This window comes from Sciurus carolinensis, chromosome 16 (genome assembly GCF_902686445.1).
Source record: "Sciurus carolinensis chromosome 16, mSciCar1.2, whole genome shotgun sequence".
Classification (NCBI taxonomy): Eukaryota; Metazoa; Chordata; class Mammalia; order Rodentia; family Sciuridae; genus Sciurus; species Sciurus carolinensis.
In genome coordinates, this window is record NC_062228.1 from 67,437,942 (window position 1) to 67,460,822 (window position 22,881).

The window sequence follows — 22,881 nt, forward strand, 5'->3', positions numbered from 1 at the left end:
TACCATGAGGACCATTTTCAGAAAACTCTCAATTGTATTTTTCATATTTCACCAGTTTTCCTGGGAACAGACTGCAAAACTCCTCATATTCTCATGTTAGAAGTTGATCCAAGGGTTTAAGTTTTTAAGAACCTGCCAAATGGTTATGTGTTTTCTTTCACCTTTCCTCCTGGAATATGTCACATTACCAGTTATTCATATCCTTCCTGAAACTTTTGTGATTCATGGGTCACTCATTTTATCCATTCTAGTAGGTATGCAGTTTCACTGTGGTTTAAATTTGTATTTCCCAAATGGGTCAGTGCTGAGCATTTTTTTCATGTATGTCATTTATATACCTTGAGTGAAATGTCACTATATATATATATATATATATATACTTTTTTTTTTGCCTATTTAAAAAATTACTTGGTTTCTTGATTGTTTTGAAATTTTATTTATATTTTTGGATGCAAGTATTGCCAGTATTTTCTCACAATTGATGGCTTTCATTTTTCCATGCTGGGCAAGTGCTCTACCACTGAGCTACAAACCCAGCTTCTTATTTTTCATTTTGAGATAGGGTCTCACTAGTTGCTTAGGGCCTTGCTTAGTTGCTGAGGCTAGCTTTCAACTTTTGGTCCTCCTGCCTCCGTCCACCAAGCCACAGGGATTGCAGGAGTGTAACACCATCACTTTGTTACTCGAACTCGAACTTCATCATCTGTTTACTTTAATATAGTTTCACATTTATATTCAAAAGGCAAGTTGGAAAAAAACCTATAAAAATGGAGTATTGCACTTCAACAATGGTAAAATGTTCATAATCTAAGGGCTGAAGGTGTAGTTCAGTCACAGAAAACTTGCCTAGCATGTGTGGGGCCCTAGGTTTAAGTCCCATCACCACACCAAAAAGGTTCATAATATTACATAGTTTAAAAATCATAGAACCAATAAATGTAGTTGTAATGAGTATAAATATATGCTTTTAACATTTAATGGCATTCTTCAACTGGTTGTGATTTGCTTTTTAAAAATCTGCATACTAACCTGTATTTTCAAAGTTTACTAGAGTAAACAATATTATACCCTTTTTTTTTTTTTTTTTTTTTTTAAAGCCAGGCTGGACTCAAACTCTAAGATCTTTCTGTCATAGTCTCCAGACTAGCTTGGATTACAAAATGTATGCCACCTCATGGGGCTTAAAATAAATGTTAAATGTGTAGTAGGTAATTAATCACAAATGCTTAAACCAGTTTTTATAAAGATTTTAAAAACTGGTAACCTAGTTAAGACTGACAGAAATGAATAAAACAACTAATTAAAAGGAAAGATGAAGAGACACTAGATTAGTAAGAATGTTAAGCAATTTTATGCTAATGGTTTTAGCAGTTTATGTGAAATGCACATATTTCTTCAAAAATAACTTCAGGAAAAAAATCTTGAATAGCCTCATATATATTTAAGAAATTAATTGCAAACATTTTCCCCCAGAAATAACTAAAGGCCTAAATACTTACAGAGGTGAATTCTACTATGCATCTTAAAAAATAACAGCACAATAATTTATTCTTTGAGAAAACAGATAGATGACCTTCCAACTCATTTTAAGAGGTCAAGGTAACCCTGACTGACTACCGAGGGGGTGAGGGAGTAGGTCGGTGGGAGAGCAGGTGTCTAGCATGCAGGATGATCTGGGTCCACCATAAAATCAACATTAACGAATCTAATGAGTACAAGTAAAAAGTGATTACGTAACTGTACTGCTAATTAATACAGGTGAAAACCTAAAACTCCCTTAACTAAATGTTGCAAATCAGATTCAGACAAAAATACAAGCAATGAAATATGGACCATTAGACTTTTATCAGAGAAAAATGTGGCTGTTTGACCGCTGAACCGTCAGCCTTTCCCCGCCATTTATCCTCCTGCAGCCACAGGGAGCCTGTTAAGAACGGGGCCGCGGCGCCTCCCTACCCTCAACCTCGGCTCAGCCCCTCGCCCTGCCATTCCAGGTGAGCGCCTGCCCGCCTGCTCGCCAAGCACAGGACGACGCCTGGACCCCCACGAACGCGGCCTGGCGCTCCGCCCGGACCCTCCCTCGCCCGGGCGTGCCCCCACACTCCGGGGCGAGGTCAGATCGCCCGCTTCCGGGTATCAAGGTCAGGGAGAGGGGGGCGGAGAATCCCGGGCACGGCCGCCCTCTGCGGGGGCGCAGAGACCGGAGTGCGAGTCCGGCCGGAGGCCGCGTGGTGGCCCGCCCACCTGGCAACCCCAGTCCTGCGGCTGGACCGGCGGGGCTGCCGCAGACCGCGGCCGGGCAGGCGGCGAGGCAGGCCGGGCGCCGCCTGCAGGGGCTGGAGGAGGGTGGCAGGTGCAGGCCGCAGGCAGGTGCCGCGTAATTCCTCCTCGAGGCTCCTCGGCGCAGAGGAGCTTTGTCCAAGGAGGCCCAGGAGTCTGGCCTGCTTTTGGATCCCAAAGACATCGTCTCCCCGGGGCCTCCCGCAGCCCAGGGAGAACCGCCGGCCCGCTCTGGCAGGACGGGTGCACAACCCCTTACCCGGAAGGCAGTGCCTGTGCGCGGCGGGCTCCACCAATGACCACCCAGGAGGCGGTGCTTCCGGGTTCCCGGGGCGGGACTTCCGGCGGCCGGGTCGCGACTGCGGAAGGCCTGCGCTCCCCGTGGAGACCTGGACGCTGGGCGGCGGTCCCTTCCTGGGCGCCTGTTGGGGACAGATGTGGGTAGGAGGATCCGATCCACGTTTGCACAGGTCGTGGTCATCGCGTGCGTGCTGTCCGGGCCTCCGCACCAGCTCTGTCTACAGGTCCCTGGAGGCGGCGTCCTGGGCCTTCTGCACCACCTCGGCAGGGACGCCTAGGGCGGTGGTGACGCGCCAACCACCGCCGAGATCCAGAACTGGGTCCTCTTCTGCTCACATCACACAAGTGCCCTCTCCAGTACCCTCAGGGCGGGGAAGGAAGTACTACTGTTTAGGTTCTAAACCCCCCAAAATGAATGACCATGGTAGTGATGGACTCGCTCAAGGTCGCAGCACTGGGAGGGGCACAGCCAGAAGTCTCGGGTCAGCTGCCAACTTCCAAGGATCGATCCATGCACACAGTGTGGACATGAGGCTTCTAAGAAGTTCCGTTTCTCTTGAACTCAAAGTGCTCACAGGACAAGACCAGGGCAGAGTCCTCCTTGGACTCTAGAATTCACATTAACAAATGTCTACAACCATCATTACCCTATTCCCTGGGTGTGCTGCAGTGCATTCAGTGCTTTTCATTCAAGTCATCAAAGTCAGCTCTTGACAGGACCCCACTGAGAAAGCACAGTGATCAATGCTTCTCATCAAATTCATCAAAGTCAGCTCTTGACAGGACCCCACTGAGAAAGCACAGTGATCAATGCTTCTCATCAAATTCATCAAAGTCAGCTCTTGACAGGACCCCACTGAGAAAGCACAGTGATCAACCTCATTTTATAATGGAGGAAACTGAAGACTAACAGTCTGGATTCAGCACACTAGCTCACCGCCAGACATTGGTAAAGCCTGAAGGTGAACCCAAGAAGCAGGCTCCAGAACTAGCAATGCCCACCTTTGAAAAGCACTGAAGGTCGTATGAGAACCAGAGGATGCCAAATACTGCTCAGGGCGAGCACAGAGCTTCCTCACTGCCATCCCTGTTTCTCACTCCCAGGGCCTCTTCCCTCTATACCAGAGGGGTTTTAAGACCTATTTCAGGACTGGGGGCATAGTTTGTGGGAAGCCCTGAGTTCCTTCAAGCTTGCCTCCACCTGGGAGGCCTGAGTTCAATCTCTAGGCACCTGAGCATGATCCCTCGCCTCCTTGCATGGACTGGGCCATTTCGCTGTGCCTTCTGCCCACAGGAATTCCTACAGAATTCTGCTGCAAAAGCAGAATTCAGAACTTCGAGGACGACTGTGCCTATGATGCCATAGGAAGTAGTGGCTGGGGTGCCCATTCCGTGCCTTCACTGGCCAATTGGGTGGTAGAATTTCCACTCTCCACTTGCCCCGAAAGGGGTGCCATGTCAGGGGCGGGCTCTGAGGGCCCCAGAGCCACACCGTGGCCTGATCTCTAAGATGGCGCCTGGCAGCTTGCCAGACATAGCTGCACTCATAAACAAGTTTTAGGAAGTAACTCTGGTTGGCTGTTGTACATGAGGCGATCCTGGTATCTGCCTGGAGACTGTTCCTTGATAGGCTGACTTTCCTGGTAGTCTACTCTCTGATAGGCTGATGTTCTCAATATAAGTCGGAGACTTGTGGAATAAAGCCTTTTTGGTTCCTGTGATCAAGAAAAGCGTACGTGTTGTGATTGCCCACCGCCTGCGGGCGGTGGGCGATCATAAGTGGTGCCGAAACCTGGGACCCTTGAGTTATAAAGAAGAAACTGATCAGGTAAATACAGGGAAAGTAAAGTACAGTCTGGCCAGGTTAAAGTTCGCTGGGTAAGCGATGAGTTAAAGTTCGCAGGGTAAGCGACGAGTTAAAGTTTGCAGGGTAAGCGACAAGTTAAAGTTTGCTCGATAAGCCACAAGTTAAAGTTTGCTGGATAAGTGACGAGTTAAAGTTCGCTGGATAAGCGACAGAGTTAAAGTTCACGGGAAGCGACAAGCTAAAGTTCGCGGGGAGCGACGGAGTTAAAGTTCGAAGGAAGCAACGGAGTTAAAGTTGGCAGGAAGCAACGGAGTTAAAGTTTGTGGGAAAAGTGACGAGTTAAAGTTCGCAGGAAAAGCGACAAATTAAAGTTCACAGGTAAAGTTCACGGGAAAAGTGAGGAGTTAAAGTTCGTGGGAAGCGACGAGTTAAAGTTCGCAGGATAAGCGAGGGAGATTGAGTGTTTGTAAGTGCTTTCGCTTTTGTTTTGCTAGTTAAAGTACTTTGCATTGTTAGTTTAATAGAGAAATATGGGCACTGAAATGTCACGAATGCGCATGGAAGGTCCCTTAAAGGATTTGCTCCGGGCCAATGGAATTCCTCTTGAAACTAAAACAGCCCGAAACTTTTTACGCACAGTGGAAGATATTATGCCATGGTTCTTGGACGAGGGATTACTGAATATCCCTCAATGGGAGCTTCTAGGGGAGGATTTGAGAGCGACAGAGAGAGTAAAACCATTACCCCTGGGAACCATGGCCATATGGATGTTAGTTAGAGGGTGTTTAGATACTCCTAATACCAAATGCAGAGAGGCAATAAAACAAGGGGAAGAGGTTTTGGAGAAAATAAAAGAGGAAAGGTCTAAAGCATCAGAAAGGGCGTCAATAAGATCAGAGACAGACAAGGAAAATGAAACTGGGTGTGAGGAACAACTTGTTAGGAAGAGGGAAATCAGTTTAGGGGAGGGTCCCCCATTAGGAGTCTGCCCTACGTTAAAGGGCGCTCCAAGTTTCTCCCCAAAGAGCCGTCACCTAAAGAACAGTGGGCTCCTCCCCATTGCATCTCCTTCCAGAAACTCACAAACTCTAACCTCCCCCTCCCTGTAGGGCCTTCCCGGTAAATGTTAAAATGTTAGTTTGGGAAGGAATGACTACTGATAACAAATTGGCATGTGCAGGGATGAAAGATGGCTCCATGGGAAGGTGGATTGTGGCTACCAAAGATATTGGCACACAGCTTCCGCAAGGGAGCAGGCAGATGGAAAGGGATTCCTTATGCTAATTCCTTCTCCTCCTCCAACTTCGCCCCACCCAGTCCACCTAGTCCTCTTGCCATGAGGTCCCACATATGTTGGTGTTGAGGGAGTAACCAGCCCAACCATCAGTGGCATGTCCTAGTAAGGAGTATGATATAGTAGCCCCAGGCCCCACAAGTATTGGGAGATAATTGTTTAATAATTTTCTGCTTCCAAACCTGAATTGATTACTAACCAGGATTAAGGGTTAAAATGCCCTAGGCATCAAGTTTCTGCTGGAAAATTTTAGCTCCTTTCAGATCCAAATCTCAGTCAAGGCTTACATTGAAATGTAAATAGAGAAAGCCTGAAGGCTCAGTAGGAGACTGGTCTCAAACCCCCCCCCCCCAAAAAAAAAAAAAAAAAAAAGAGAGAGCAAAAAGTCTTACCTCAACTCCAGCACAAGTAAATTTTATGGTGCTTTACTAAAGTAATTAACGGCCATAACATTTTTCCAGGACTCTTGTTTTTTCTGAATTCTACATTTTTTTTTTTTTGAGCTCATGACCTTTTTGATCAGTTCTATTTTTTTTTACTCAACTAGAGTTTTGAACATCTCTTACATTGCAATGGAGATTCACCTATAAAGTTTCAAGGCCTTTGATTTTGTGTTATTTGTATGTTGTGTTGTCCGATGTCATGTTTTGTCTGTATCAAAACTGAGCACTCCTAAAGTTAAAATTTAAAAATGGATCCAGATACTTTTAATTCACGTGATTTAAAGGTTCAATTCAAATTGGGTAAACTAAGAAAAGTAAAATGTCTTGAAAATAACTTGCAAGTCTCTAGGTGGTCAAACTAATAAAATGTTGATGTTTATAAAATGTCTAACATCAATTTTTCTAGGACTTTCCTCCAACAAGAAAAAGCTGGCAAATACTGTTCAGGACACTTGTCTAATATCTTGGGTTTTTTTTTAAGAAAATAAGTGAATTAGAATTGACATGCATGGGATTACTCAAATGTGTTTGTACAGAAAATTGTTTTGTGTCATCACTAAACTAAAAACAAGGTTACTAAAAGTTATGTCCTTCCTAACAAGTGCAATTCTGTATACAAAGGGTCCCAAAAGTTTCAACTGTGTTTCAATTAGAGTACTATAAACAACAAAATATTTAATCTTATTAAAATAGAGTAATTTATCTAAATTCAGAAATTTCGTAAGAGTTGTTTCAGAATGTGAACAAAAAGGGGTCAATAGGAAAGAGAAAATAAAAGGTTCTGGGTATGGAATATATTTAATAAAAGGGAAAAGGAAATGTTTCTGGGTAAGAAAGTGCTTGTGTGATGAAATAAATGAGGGTCTAAGTAAATGCTAAGAAAGTCTATGTAAGTAAAGGGCAAGTTTCAACAAGTTTGCATGTAACTAAGTTGGTTGTATGTATGTGAAACATTTAAAGCTATTTAAGGTTTTTCCTAAGGTGAAATACTAATGTAATATAAACCAAAGTTTATTAAACCAAAGTTTAATCTATATGGTAAAATGACATGGTAAAATAACAAGGATTTCTTAGAAACACTAATTTACTCTTAACTTTGTGTCTATTAAGTTTTATTCTTTAGAACAATTAGTCTTAAAAATAAGGGTTTATACAATTATGGTTAAGCAACTGTTAGAGTATTGTACTACGTTATAGAGTCTAAATTTTTCTTTAAAAACTAAATTTGGTAAGAACCAATTTCTCATTAAATTTGAAATAACTCTAACCACAGGTATACCTTATAACCCACAAGGACAAGGTATTGTTGAACGTGCACATCTCACCCTCAAAAATACTCTTTATAAACAAAAAGGGGGAATAGGGGAGACCTTCAGGTCCCCTAAAGATAAACTTTCTCTTTGCCTCTTTATTTTAAATTTTTTAACTCTGGATAATGAGGGTCTCTCTGCCGCTGAGAGACATGGCAATCATAAACAACATGATAGAGTGACGGTAAAATGGAAGGATGTTCTTACAGGACAGTGGAACGGCCCGGACCCAGTGCTTTACTGGAGCCGCGGCTCGGTTTGTGTGTTTCCACAGGATAAAACATCGCCTATTTGGGTTCCTGAGCGACTAACTCGACCAGTGCCAATGCTAGCAACAAGTAACTCAGACTCCTGATGACCATGATGCTTGTAGCCTTTCCCCCCTTGAACTAACTTACAACCTCTTTTCAGTCTCTTAGGAGGAACAGTTCAATTATGTACCTTTCCACCTACCCCAGTTTGTGTGTTTCCCCCTTTTATGTTTCTGAACTAACGAAACAACTGCTTCTCTCAATTGTACTTCAGATTTATGCTATCTCTCTCAATGTTGGAATGCTTCTAGGTTCCCGCCGGCAGTCTTAATGTGTGTTCCTACCTTCCTACCAGTCCCAGTCTCTGTTACAGATGTGGAATTGCCAGTGTTACTATCAAGAAACAGGAGAGAATTTGGCATCACAGTGGTTATGGTCACTGCAATAGTGGTTTCTGCAACAGCAGCACTAGCAACTGCCATACCTACAGCAACAGCAATCAATCACTTGGCCAAAAATACAGCTGCAGCCTTACAGACTAAAGAGACCCTAAACCAACATCTAACAGCAGGCATACTCCTTGTAAATCAAAGAGTGGACTTACTACAAGAACAAGTGGATATCTTGCAAGAACTTTTGGGACTGGGATGTGTTTATCCTTTAAGAGCAGTGTGTGTCACCCCTATTGCTTATAATAACCTTAGCTCTGTGGTTATGTTATCTAAAAATCTCTGTCTACCTTACTGGTAATTGGTCATCTACGTTTGATAATTTAACCAGTCAGCTATGAGCTGAAATACTCAGAGTCAATGCCACCAGGGTTGAAGTTGCATCGGTATCCGAGATGTTCTCTTTGTAAACAGTGGGATGGAACAGTAGCTGTTCTGATTATTATCTGCTTAGGGATAGCCTATGTTATACGCAGCCAAATCAGAGCTTGCCAAGATGCCCGACATCATCAATGGGCTATAGTACTGGCTTTGACAGATATTGAGACAGGCACATCCCCCCAAGTATGGCTAAGCATGCTGGACCAGTAGTCAAAGACGGGTAAGATCCGTGGAAATGCATACCAACCTCAGACAGGGTTCTGACGCCTGGAGGTCAGAATTCCAATGACAGGTAAGGATGTAATTTGCCATGGACAACCTAAGACAGGCATGGTCCCAAGTCGTCTTTTCTTTATTTAAAGAATAAGGGGGAGATGTCAGGGGCGGGCTCTGAGGGCCCCAGAGCCACACCGTGGCCAGACATAGCTGCACTCATAAACAAGTTTTAGGAAGTAACTCTGGTTGGCTGTTGTACATGAGGCGATCCTGGTATCTGCCTGGAGACTGTTCCTTGATAGGCTGACTTTCCTGGTAGTCTACTCTCTGATAGGCTGATGTTCTCAATATAAGTCGGAGACTTGTGGAATAAAGCCTTTTTGGTTCCTGTGATCAAGAAAAGCATACGTGTTGTGATTGCCCACCGCCTGCGGGCGGTGGGCGATCATAGTGCCACATTATCATGCATACATAAAATGAGTTTGTTCAAAATCTAGACCTACGTAATGAATATTATCTTGCTTCTTTTCAGTTACAGGGGGACTGAAGCTGGAAAGTTAATCCCGTGGTGGAAGAGATGGAGGAGCTTAGAAGGGAACATTAGAGTCTCACTTTTTTTGTTTTTGGTGCTGGGGATCGAACCCAGGGCCTTGTGCATGCAAGGCAAGCACTCTACCGACTGAGCTATCTCCCCAGCCCCTGAGTCTCACTTTTGAACATAGTTTTAGAATCTATTAAATATCCAAGTGTGGCAGACCTCAGCATTTCAATACAGAGATAATGAAAGCTTGGACCTTGTTGCCATTGCCAATAATGAGCACAAGGTTTTGAGAAAAAGGAAATCCAGCAAAAGCTAGCAAAAGAGAAATCCAGAAGTCATGATTCTCTCTGCAGGAGGAACACAGAGAATTTATTTTTTAAAGTGAATAATATTTATTATAACGTGATTGAAAGTGTTAGGGAAAAGAAGTCACTTACTGCCAGAGGGCTGGAAGTTTGATGTGTACAACGCTGTAATTGCTATTTCTAAAACTGTTCATTTGGTGGTTAACAGGGATTTTTGTGTTTAACGAAATGACAACTACTGAATAATATTCAAATTTTTGGTTAGAAAATATCACGTTTCCCTGCCCGCAGAGAGACCCGACATGTATCCTGGTTCAAGGCTTTATTGTTAAAAGGAGTCCATCCTACTTCTTCTATTCTCCTTTGTTTTCTTCTTCCTCTCTAAGGGCTACAGCAAAGCATATATACACAACATCAGCCAATCAGAGCACTGTCCATGAGGGAAAAGCGTGGACAATATAGTAAGTTACCTGGGGCACAAGGTGATCATGCACAGAGCATGCATAGGTGCAAACCAATCAGAAATTTCCGTATATGATGCCATTTGTTTTTCACAATACGAGCCTTACTGGAACCTTACTGGCAATTTGCCAGCCGCCATCTTTAATGAACAGCCTAAAAGGGCCTGGGGTCCCGAACACCTGACAGTTCCCCCTTTTTTCTTAAAGAATTGGCAAGGGACCGTGCCTGTCTTAGGTTGTCCATGGCAAATTACATCCTTACCCATCATTGGAATTCTGACCTCTAGGCGTCAGAACCCTGTCTTAGGTTGGTATGCATTTCCACGGATCTTACCCGTCTTTGACTACCGGTCCAGTATACTTAGCCAAATTGTAGGGGAACTGCCAGACTCTATGGCTGTCATGGCTTGCTTTACCATTTCCGTATGTTGTTGATGGCGTTTATCAGATTGGCACAACCTTTTATAAAGAATGAAAAAGAAAATCATACATATTATACCAAGAGCTAGTGTACCCACCCATTTTTTTGCCCCAAGAAAGAAGTTTATCTGTGAAATTATTCATGGAAGTAGTAATAACAGGAATATGCACTTTAGTCTTATTAATAGCAATAATCTGATTATGTAAAGTTTGAGTTAAGTTATCAAATTCATGAGTCCATTGATTAGTTAACATATATGACAATTGTTTAGAACAATTCGTGGCATAAGAAAGGTTATCATAGGAAAGTTCCGTAACACAAAGTCCTATAGTAGAATAAGTACATCTCATTACTATTACTTGTTCAACAATATCAAGTTGTTCTTGGAGAAGTCCACCCGTTGATTAAGTATCATAAATCCAGTTTTGAGTTGTCCGTTCAGCTGATTTTGAGTGTGTAGAGCTTGCGCATTCGCAGAAGAGAGATCATTAAGAGTCTGTGCTGTAGGAACTGAAGTAGCAAGAGCAATGGCAGCCATAGTGGCCACTGCAGCAGAAGCAGCTATAGCAACGATAATGGCAGCTCTTATTCCAAAGTCTCTTTTTTGGCGAACTGTCACTGCGGTATGAGGGGAACCAAGGTCAACCTGAACTGGAATTTACTGAGGAATCCGTAGTAGGGCTGCTGTATTATACTTGGTGGCATTCCAGCATTGAGAAATAAAACATGAACTAAGAGAGCAATTTATACTGGTAGCATTATCAGCGGAGGTAAGATTAATAACAAGGAATAAAAATGGAGGAATAACACAAACCGGTGTGGGAGCAAAACTAATATTTTTCCGATCATCATTATCCCAATTAACTTTAACATGATCTTCCCATAATCCACTAGTGTATTATAGCTATAATTTGTATATCATATTTGTCCTCCATATAAAAAGGTCAAAAGTGCTAAATTGACACAGGCAATGCTGCCACATAAAGACCAAATAGAAAAAGGATTTTGAGGGCCAGCTAATATGTTAAAATTTTGGGTAGTGAATTTATTGCCAAACCAGGTGGAATTTTCATTAGTTCCTGGTCCTCTATAGGAGAAGGAAGACACACAGTGCACTAGATACCAATCAATACAGGAAAACCATATATGAGGCCAATGTGGCTGTCGGCTTTCACAATGAAAAGACCAAGACTGCTGAGAGCATATGCCTTCAGTAATTCTAGGTGTAATGCCTTGTAAAACAAGTGTATCTCCCCAACCATCAGAGTAAGAGGTGGGTATGTCTTCAATTCTTCTATTATCTTTACTTAGCATAAAACCCACCATATAATTCTTTAAGAGGACACGAGGAGAAGGTCCAAAACATAAAGTTCCCTCTAAATTTATAATAAAAGTCCAATTAACTGATTCTTCTGAAGATTCAAATGGCACTGAGGGAAATCCTGTAGTTTCATTAGTAGAAAATATTACAGGATATATTTTAGAAGTGTTAGTTAAAGGTAGAGGATATGGCCAAGCTTTAAGAATGCCCCACATGAATTGTCCTGTGACTAATGGGATTAATAACAGAAATGTACTTACCTTACCTACCTTATATGGAGTCATCCTGAGGTTTTGTAGTTGCTGTACTATCCTGAATTGGTGGGGAAGGTACTGGTCGACTCAATCGCTCTGGCACCCACACAGGAACTTGTTGACCCTGCGGAAAAACACAAACCAAACCCCGGACCCATCGTAGGACAGGGTCTGGACCCTTCCATGTTCCTGTTAAAATGTCTTTCCACATTACATATTGTTTTGGAGAATTATCAGGGGAACAATGGCAGTCAGCAGCTGAACGCCCATCATTGTCTAAGGTTAAAAAATTTAAAATAAAGAGGACTAAGTTTAGTTTATTTTTAGGGAATCTGAAGGATGCCCCTATTCCCCCTTTTTGTTTTTGTAAATAATTTTTGAGTATCAAATGAGTTCTTTCAATGATTCCTTGTCCTTGTGGATTGTAAGGAATACCTGTCACCAATTGAATATTAAAGGTTTTGGCAAATTGCTGAAAACTTTTAGAAGTGTACGCTGGACCGTTATCAGTTTTTATGTTTTTGGAGTGCCCCAGGAGGAGAATGTTTTTAAACAATGTTGTATAACATCTTGAACCTTTTCTCCGGTACGTGGGGAGGCCATAATAACTCCTGAGTAGGTATCTACAGAAACATGGACATATTTAAGATTACCAAATTCTGGAATATGGGTGACATCCATTTGCCAAATATGATTAGGTTACAAACCACGAGGATTTACTCCAAAAGATTGAACTGGAATTAGTGGCGCACATTGTTGACAATTTTTAACTATTTGTTGGGAAAGTGTCTTAGGTATTTGAAATTTTCTACTTAACGTCGTAGAATTAACATGAAAATTATCATGAAATGTTTTTGCTTGTTCTTCTACAGAAAAAATGAATTTTGTATGTGTAGCCAAATCTGCTATATTATTTCCTTTTGTTAATGGTCCAGAAAGGTTAGAATGTGCCCTTATATGTCCTATGAAGAAAGGGTGCTGATGTTTTAGGATGTAGGTTTGTAGGCTAATGAAGTAAGGAGTGGCAGCAGAAGTGGTAGGAATGTAAGATGCCCTGTTCTTTTGGAGGATACCATGTTCTTGGTACTTGTTGTATAACCCCGTACATTTGTTGCGGGCCCCGGGGTGGTCCCATTTTCCTGTTTTTTGAGAGGCTAGGATTAGGACCCAAATAGTTTCCATCCTTGTCTTTTACTGATTGACAAACACTGGACCAATGATTACCCTTTCTACATCAGGGACACAGTCCCGGATTTATTCGTTTGACCTCCCGATTTAGGACAATTAGGTTTTTTATGGCCCATTTGACCACAGGAGAAACAAGCCCCTGGTGGTGATCCATTTGTAGGTGTTTTACCAGATCCCTGTAATAAGGCTGAGGCCAAAGCTTGACCTTGAATTACTACATCATTAATATCCTTACAAACCTTAAGATAAGAAGACAAATCTTTATTTTTCCATGGCCTAATTGTCTCTTTACACCATTTGTTGACTTGTTCATATGCCAATTGTTTAATTAAAGGCATTGCTTGCTCAGCAGCTCCAAAGATACAAGAAGCTGTTTGAATAAGTCAATCAACAAAATCAGCAAAAGGTTCATTGGGTCCTTGTATTACTTTAGATAGTTGACCTTGCAAATCGCCTGCTCCCTGTAAGGTCTTCCATGCTCTAGTGGCAGCAGCGGCAATCTGTGGATAGACTCCTGGTGGGTATTGGATTTGTGCCTGTATATTATCATAATTTCCTTGTCCCGTTAGCATATCTACATTCCAACCAGGATTGCCCGCAGCTGCATTACGCCTGGCAGTATCTAGACAGTTTTCTTGCCAAGCTGTTTTCCACATCAAATATTGACCACCAGAAATAGTAGCTCTGGCCAAACTTTCCCAATCACGGGGTACTAAATTAAGCCCTGCAACTGTTTCCACCAGGGATATAGTAAATGCAGCTTGTGGGCCATAAGTACTAACTGCTTCTTTTAATTGTTTTATAATTTTAAAATCTAAACTTTGATGGAATCTTTGTTGAGTTTGTTGATCCTCAAAGACAGGAAAGCATGAGGGGTCTGTACTATTTAATTCTTTCCATCCTTGGGATACTTGACTCTGAGGACCCAGATTAACAGACTTGTGGTAATTAAGGTTATAGGCAGGAGGTGGCGCTATAGGCTTAGCCACTTTCTTCAAATTCAATTGTTCCACCCTGCGTTCCATTTCCTCATCGGAAAGTTCCCCTCCTGAGTCATTCTCCGAGTCATTCTCCGACTCATGCGATGAGCGAGAAATCGACCTTAACTCTTTCACTTCCTCTAAAACCTTTTCCCCCTCCTCTAAAGATTGTTTAAATTTATCCTTAGAAGACATGAGACAACCTCTAACCAGCATCCATATGGCTATGGTGCCGGTAGGTAACTTTGTTTGTTCATGAGCCTGTTGTAGGTCCTTTCCCAAATGGTCCCACTGAGGGATATTTAATAATCCCTCATCTAAAAACCAAGGGGCTTTATCTTCTACAGTTTTTAGAAACTTCCTAGCTGAGGAAGCTTTTAGAGGTGTTCCATTAGCCTTTAATAAAGTCTTTAATGGGCCTTCCATGCGAACTCTAGACACCTCAGAACCCATGGTTTAATTTACTGTGGTCGCCTTTCGCATACCGCTTTCAGTTTACTGGACTGCCTTCCCCTTGGTCCGGGTTGACTAATGGCCGCCTTTTGCGCACCACTTTCAGTTTACTGGACCGCTTTTCACTTGGTCCGGATAGTCGCAAAACCGCGAACGTCAAGGCTGCCTTTTCTCCTTTTAATTTTCCCCCTTTTTACAATACTTACATGAACATTTCAATAATACTTACATATATACAAGAAGAAGGTTCCTGGGTTTCGGGACGAAATATCACATTTCCCTGCCCGCAGAGAGACCCGACATGTATCCTCGTTCAAGGCTTTATTGTTAAAAGGAGTCCATCCTACTTCTTCTATTCTCCTTTGTTTTCTTCTTCCTCTCTAAGGGCTACAGCAAAGCATATATACACAACATCAGCCAATCAGAGCACTGTCCATGAGGGAAAAGCGTGGACAATATAGTAAGTTACCTGGGGCACAAGGTGATCATGCACAGAGCATGCATAGGTGCAAACCAATCATAGAAATTTCCGTATATGATGCCATTTGTTTTTCACAATACGAGCCTTACTGGAACCTTACTGGCAATTTGCCAGCCGCCATCTTTAATGAACAGCCTAAAAGGGTCTGGGGTCCCGGACACCCCAACAAGAAAAAACTTTTTAGTTCTTGTGCTTTGGGAGTCTTGTTGAGGAAGACTGACAAAGCCAAATGATGAAGCCAAAATGATGAAGATTCAAACCTACTTTGTCTTCTATTAGGTGCAGGGTCTCTGGTCTAATTCCTATGTCTTTGATCCATTTTGAGTTGAGTTTTGTGCAGGGTGAGAGATAGAGGTTTAATTTCATTTTACTGCATATGGATTTCCAGTTTTGCCAGCACCATTTGTTAAACAGGATATCTTTTCTCCCTTGTATGTTTTTGGCTCCTTTGTCTAGTATGAAGTGACTGTATTTATGTGGTTTTGTCTCTGTGTCTTCTATTCTGTACCATTGATCTGCCTGTCTATTTTGGTGCCAATACCATGCTGTTTTTGTTACTATTGCTCTGTAGTATAGTTTAATATCTGGAATTGTGATACCTCCTGTTTCACTTTTTCTATTCAGGATTGTTTTGGCTATTCAAGGTCTCTTGTTCTTCCAGATGAATTTCATGACTGCTTTCTCTATTTCTACAAGGAATGTCATTGGATTTTAATTGGAATTGTATTGAATCTGTATAGCACTTTTGGTAGCATGACCATTTTGACAATGTTAATTCTTCCTATCCAAGAACATGGGAGATCTTTCCATCTTCAAAGGTTTTCTTCAATTTCTTTCTTTAATGTTCTGTACAATCAAGAATGTGAAGAGAGAGCCTACAGAGTTGGAGAAAATCGTTTCCACGTGCACTTCAGGAAGAGCACTTATCTCCAAAATTTATAAGGAACTTAAAAAACTTTGCACCAAAAATACAAAGAACCCAATCAATAAATGGGCCAAGGAACTGGACAATTTACAGAAGAAGACACACAGACAATTAATAAATATATGAAAAAGTGTTCAACATTTCTAGTAATTAGAGAAATGCAAATTAAAACAACTCTAAGATTTCATCTTACTCCAATTAGAATGGCTATTATCAAGAACACAAACAATAATAGATGTTGGTGTGGATGTGGGGAAAAAGGCACACTTTCACATTGCTGGTGGAGTTGCAAATTGGTGCAGCCACTCTGGAAAGCAGTATGGAGAATCCTAAGAAAACTTGGAATGGACCCACCTTTTGACCCAGTTATCCCTCTCCTCGATTTATACCCAAAGGACCTAAAATCAGCAAACTACAATAACACAGCCACATCAATGTTTATAACAGCTCAGTTCACAATAGCTAGATTGTGGAACTAACCTAGATGCCCTTCAACAGATGAATGGATAAAGAAACTCTGGTATATATACACAACTGAATACTATTCAGCCATAAAGAATAATAATATTATGGCATTTGCAAATAAATGGGTGGAATTGGAGAATATCATACAAAGTAAAATAAGCCAAGCCCAAAAAACCAAAGGCCAAATGTTTTCCCAGATAAGTGGAGAATGATATAAAATGGGGGAGAGGGGTGGAGAATAAGAAACTAATGAGAAAACTTTAGAATATGTAGAAGGAAATGAGAGGGAGGGGGGTATGAAAAATGGTGGAAAGAGACAGACATCATTACCCTATGTACAGTATGATTACATGAATGTTATGAATCTACATCATGTACAACCATAGAAATGAAATGATGTACCCCATTTGTGTACAATGAATCAAAATGCAGTCTGTAAAAAATTAAAAGCTGGGGCTGGGGAGATAGCTCAGCTGGTAGAGTGCTTGCCTTGCAAGCACAAGGCCCTGGGTTCAATCCCCAGCACCGCAAAAAAAATAAATAAATAAAAATAAAAAAATAAAATCTAATAAAAATAATAAAAAATAAAATTCCATATCCATCTAGAAAATTAAAAAGAATTCAAATTTTTGTTTAGTGTCGCTGTTATATTTGTATTATATAACTTAGGTTTGAACTTTTTCTTTAGAGTCATCAGTATAACAGGGATTGAAGTGACTTTTTGACAACTGCTGCCTCTTACTGTTGCGTTTCCCTCATATTTTCTTTTCCTGGAACTCAGTCATTTTATTCACTTTATTTTGTTCACTGATAAAAAGTCTTTCATGGTACTCTCCCAAGTACCTGATACTCATAAATTTTTATTATATTTAACATTCTTGTACTGAACAATTCTAGCTTGGAGGGAAAAAAGATTTCTCTGCTTTTGAAACATATTAGTTTATTTCTTGTCCCTCAGCTTCCTGCACATCATCAAAGGCAGAAATTGCTGAAAATATTTGCATCGAATATTCTATCTTTATTCTTGTATTTTGCAAATATGCTCAATTTTTTCTTTCATGGCTTTGAGAGAAGAATCTGTATTCATTTCAAACCATTTTTCTTGTGTGATGTCAGCTCCAACTTTCTGTAACATATTCTATATCTTGCTCATGTTGTCTTGCAAAGGAACTGCCCACCCCACTGTCATCAACTCCTGAACTGCTTTCTGGGCACTTAGAGCCTCCACTGGGACCTTGGCAGCTCTCCCCACTCTCTTCCTTGCTGTGGTTGTGATGGCCATTGCTGTCCCATGCTGAACATGATCCCTGAACCTCCTGAAGGCCTGGACACATCAGCTGGGTAACCATGTGCCACCAGGCTCCTCTGTGGGCCCTGGCATCCTCCACATGGCAGCAGCCAACACAGGGCTTTTAAAAGAGTAATACAAGGAATGGGATCCAAATATCAGCAAGTATAATTAATTAGTGTACACCAGTGTCCTTGAGAGGGTCATTGCTCTGGTTGCTCCCAGGCTTGGCATTTCTTTATTCTTGTGGACAGTGACATTCTTCTGGGCAGTGAAGGACATAATAGCTTAGCCTGGAACTGGAAAAATGTTAGTCTGGTTTCCCCTATTGTGAGGGAGAGGAGTAAAGGGAAGAAGAAATGGGGAAAGAGAAAAGAAAATCTTGTCAGTTTTAAAGTAAGTCATTTGAGGTTGAGCAGCGAAGTTTACACTTGAAGCATAAAGTGGACCTCTATTACAATAGGACTAATTAGCAGGGGGGATGGCATATTTTTGTTCATTGGTGAATTGATGTTTAGAATGGTCACAACTATGCCATCTGGATTTCCCAACAGGAGAAAAATTAATTTTCAGAAATAACACAAAAATGTCCCACATTTGGATTTCTGAAGTTGCAGGTAAGTCCAACATTTTTGAAAAAAATGCAGGGAGTTTTGAAATATCTAGAGACTGACTTCATGACCTGGAGTAGAAGAAGGGTCACTCCTTTGTCTTGAGGTATGACTGGCAGTGTGGCAGCCCTTTTTAATATTTTGTTAGAGACAGGGTCTTGCTGAGTTGCTTAGGGCCTTGCTATATTGCTGAGGCTGGCTCTGAACTCAATATCCTCCTACCTCTGTGCTTCAGGGCTCCCTTTTGGAGCAGGCAGGGGCTAATTCTGGGGCGGTGCTCACTCTGTTTCAGTTTCCTCTGGAAATCTACCCCCAGTGAACCTCCTGCTGTTGAGCCTTCTGTCAGGTTCTGCTTTTGCAATACCCAACTTTCAACCGGACACATTTGGTTAAAATGTAAAATATCAGTCATGTTAAATATGTCAGACTTGTCAAAATTTCTCCCACTGGAGCATGTGCAGAAGAGATTACTCTACTTAAAAGTGTCCAGTTGTGACCCAGGATTTAACATTTTAAAGGAGAGTAAGACTGATAAGATCATAAGATCCTGAGTCATTTTTCTTTTTTCCTTTCCTTTTCTTTCTTTTTTCTTTTTCTTTTTTTTTTCTTTCTTTCTTTTTTTTTTTTTGTACCATGGTTTGAAACCAGGTTCATCCTCAGCCCTTTTTAATATTTTGTTAGAGACAGGGTCTTGCTGAGTTGCTTAGGGCCTTGCTATATTGCTGAGGCTGGCTCTGAACTCAATATCCTCCTACCTCAGTCTCTTCAGTCATTGGGATTACAGGCAGGTGCCACTGTGCCCACCTCATTTTGATTTTTGAGCTGAGTAGTGATGCACTTGTCTCCCTGACTGGTTCCTGGTCAGCATGGGACACTATGTTTTGTAATTATGTGGCTATATATCTGGGAAGGATCTCAAATCCTTAGTAAAATTAAAGCTTTTCCCTTTGTAAAAGCAAAGGATTAGGTAAGAAGAAAATACTCCATAGTTTCTAAAATCTGAATAGATGGAACACAAACTGAAAAGTTAGTACTCTCTGAAATGATACTTCATTATAGCAGATGATTTTATTATTATTATATCCACATAATTAAAATTAAGTCATTTTAAAAATAAAAATTCCAACTAAAATTACACCAAACCAGCAAAGGGCTCTTTTTGCCTTACTTTATGATATCAGATCTTGATTTCTTCTCAGTAGTAATAACTAATGAAGAGTTGAACATGTAGCTTTTTTTTTAATGTGTTGATTAGCAATTTATTTAATTATTTGCTGGCAGTTTTTTTTAATATTAAGCATTTATAGTCTTTAATGAAATACCTGTCAACTCTATATCCAGTCATCATTTAATCAAATGGGATATATATTATATAAATGTATAATATAGTCTTATAATAAAGCATTCTTTTTTTCTTTTTTTATTGTAAACAAATGGGATACGTGTTGTTTCTCTGTTTGTACATGGCGTAAAGGCATACCATTTGTGTAATCATAAATTTACATAGGGTAATGTTGTTTGATTCATTCTGTTATTTTTTCCCTTCCCCCCTACCCCTCCCACCCCTCTTTTCCCTCTATACAGTCCTTCCTTCCTCCATTCTTGTCCCCCTCCCTAACCCTAACCATAACCCTAACACTAATCCCTCCCACCCCCCATTATGTGTCATCATCCACTGAACATGTAACTTTTTAAACATATTTTTATATTTAAAGTTTTCACCTTGGTTTTAGAGCATACTTATTATTTTTAAGCCTTTAAATATTTTTGATATGTAAGTGAAATTATATTTCAAGTTATTTACAATATATAGACAGTATGTAAAAAGTGCAAATTCTTTTATGGTAATATCAATGCCGAAATGACAATTATTTCACTCATTTTTATTTAGATTATTTCATTATCTCACAACAGCATACAAGAAAATAGTTAATCCATATATATTTGAAATGTGTATGTTTTTTTTTTTTAATTTGACAAGTCATTAGGTTATTTGGTTTCAATGCTGTTCAGTCTGCTGGATGGACAGGTTTCTGCTCAAGAGCAGCTTACTCTCCTTTTGGTATTATCTTTCTTCTTAGCAGAATTACCAGATCTTAAATTGTTGTGTCTTACACTGGATATTTCCTTAATTTTGGCACTTCTTTCTATTGCATCAGAATGTTCTCAGACTTTGGAGGTGCATCAGAATCACTGGAGAAACAAGACCACCAGGGCCTCACATTACTTCAGTGGGACAGGGCCCAAGCATTTTTTTTTTTTTTTTTGTGTGTGTGTGTGTGTATGTGTGTGTGTGGCACTGGGAATCAAACCCAGGGACTCTCTACCACTGAGATACTTCCAGAGCTCTCTCTTTTTTTAAATTTTGTGATAACTTATTTTGTTTGTTTATTTTGTGAGAACTTTCTAAGTTGCTCAGGCTGACTTGAACTTGCAATCCTTCTGCCTCAGCCTCCCGAGTTGCTGGAATTACAGGTATGTGCCTCTGTATCCAGATTCTTGGGTGATTCTGAAATGATGGTTGAGTTATCATTGGTGTCAGAAATCACACAGTCAGAATAATAATTAAATGAGTGAAGATAAAAAATGGTATGTCTTAAGTAGAAACTGGATCATAGGGAAGGCTTTAAATTTGTCAGTTGTTGTTAGTGCAGTAGTGTGAGGCCATGATTCTGGTTAGAAGTAGAAGAGCATTCTGCATATTAGAAACATGCTGCTGCTTCCTGGGAGGATCCTTGAAACCCACAATAGGGAGGAAAAACCCTCCCATTGAGGAACCCAGAGGAAAAAAAATCTTATTTTCAAGCAGCAGGACTTGAATCTAAACAGATGCCTCATGTGAATGGGGAAATTCTTGTATATGGTGAAGTTCCAAACAAGCAGGATGAATCCACATCTAGTCATAACCTCCTAGACAGTGATTAACTCCATTTGATATGTGAGATCTCAGCATTAGGTAATGTGCCAAATGGGAGAGAACTGGGTTTCCCAGGCTTGACAAGGACCTCCAAGGTCAGAATAAAATGATTTCAATCAGCCGAATCAAGTATGCATTGCCAATATCTCTTTGCTGAATGGATACCCGATTACAGTCTTCAATTGTGAAGCACTAGAAATGAACCTCAGCTCTGACTGTATGATCCCTTCCTCCTCCTTCCCACATAGTTCTCCATCTGCTGCTTTCCCTTCTGAATGGTCCAGCACCATGTTCAAGAAGCACAATAATTCCCAAACTCATGATCCCATGGAGGCCACAACACAATATGCAGATATCTGAAGGTAACTAATTTCACAATCTGAAGTGAGTTAGTTATGATCAGGCTAAAATGTTCCAACTGAATGTTATAAGAACAAAAAAATAATGATTGATACTATTTCACCCTTTTAGGTGCTAATAGGTACAATTACATGTGTCAAAGCTAATATAAATTCTGATGACTATGTAAACACATGCAAAGGTCACAGTAATGTGAGTGCTATGAGATTATTGGGGTGCCATTCTAATATTCAAAAGAAAATATGGCAAACTAAGTGATAAAGAGAGATGAGATCCCTTCTGGAATATCAACTAAGGCTCCAAGAAATTTTTTTTAAAAATAAGAGAAAGGTCAATGTGAAAAGATAGGTCAATATCAATAACCCACCAGACTAATTTTTAATGTAGATATTTGTTTAGTTTTTAGATGGAATGTGCAAAGAACCCATTGCTGGAAATTAATAGAACTAAAGACCATTATGTTAAGCCAAATATGTCAAACTCAGAAGATCAGGGTCACATGTTTTCTCTCATATGTGGAAGCTAAAGAGGAAAAGTGAAAGAAACATGGTTGTCCTAAGGGTTCACCTGGAACTTTCTATCACCTTCCTTGTTCTGTTCTTAACTCTGATGCTCTCCCCATTGCTATAAACTCTGAGCATAAAGGATTTCACTCAACTACTTGAGCCAATGTTGGATAACTAAAAGTAATTTCCCCTCTGTAAGAAAGAACTGGACCCAAGTTGGGCATGGTAGTGCAAACCGTTATTCCAGTGACTAAAGAGGTAGAGACAGGAGAACCACAAGTTCAAGGCTAGCCTCAGTAACTTAGTGTGGCCCTGTTTCAAACAAAAAAAAAATAAAGAAGGAATGTAGCTCAGTAGTAGAGAGCCCCTGGGATCAATCCCCAGTACCACAGAAAATGAAAAAAAAATTGAATCAAATTATGACTCAAAAATATTTTTAAAAAACATCTTCCATCTATCTTAAGACACAAATTGAGAGATTTTTATTCTATTCACAGTGTTTAAGAATTTCCTGAACATCTCCTCTGAAGATCCTCACAGAGGTATATTTACTAATCTTGGTAAAATTCACTGTGTGACAGGTTCACTTGAACGGGAACAATACTGCTCTTATTTGTTCCGGTATCACAAATTCTAGCATGTTGCAAGATGTTAAAAAATATTTAAATGAATG

The 22,881-nt window shown here is 40.6% G+C and overlaps 1 long non-coding RNA gene across 1 annotated transcript; it reads left to right on the forward strand.

The window, feature by feature from the left end:
- The first annotated feature begins 4,495 nt into the window (after window positions 1-4,495).
- LOC124966689 (uncharacterized) lies at window positions 4,496-22,879 on the forward strand. The gene is made up of 3 exons (XR_007105394.1): window positions 4,496-4,765; window positions 21,591-21,704; window positions 22,706-22,879. It is a non-coding gene; the product is annotated as an uncharacterized LOC124966689 (long non-coding RNA).
- Window positions 22,880-22,881: the final 2 nt, after the last annotated feature.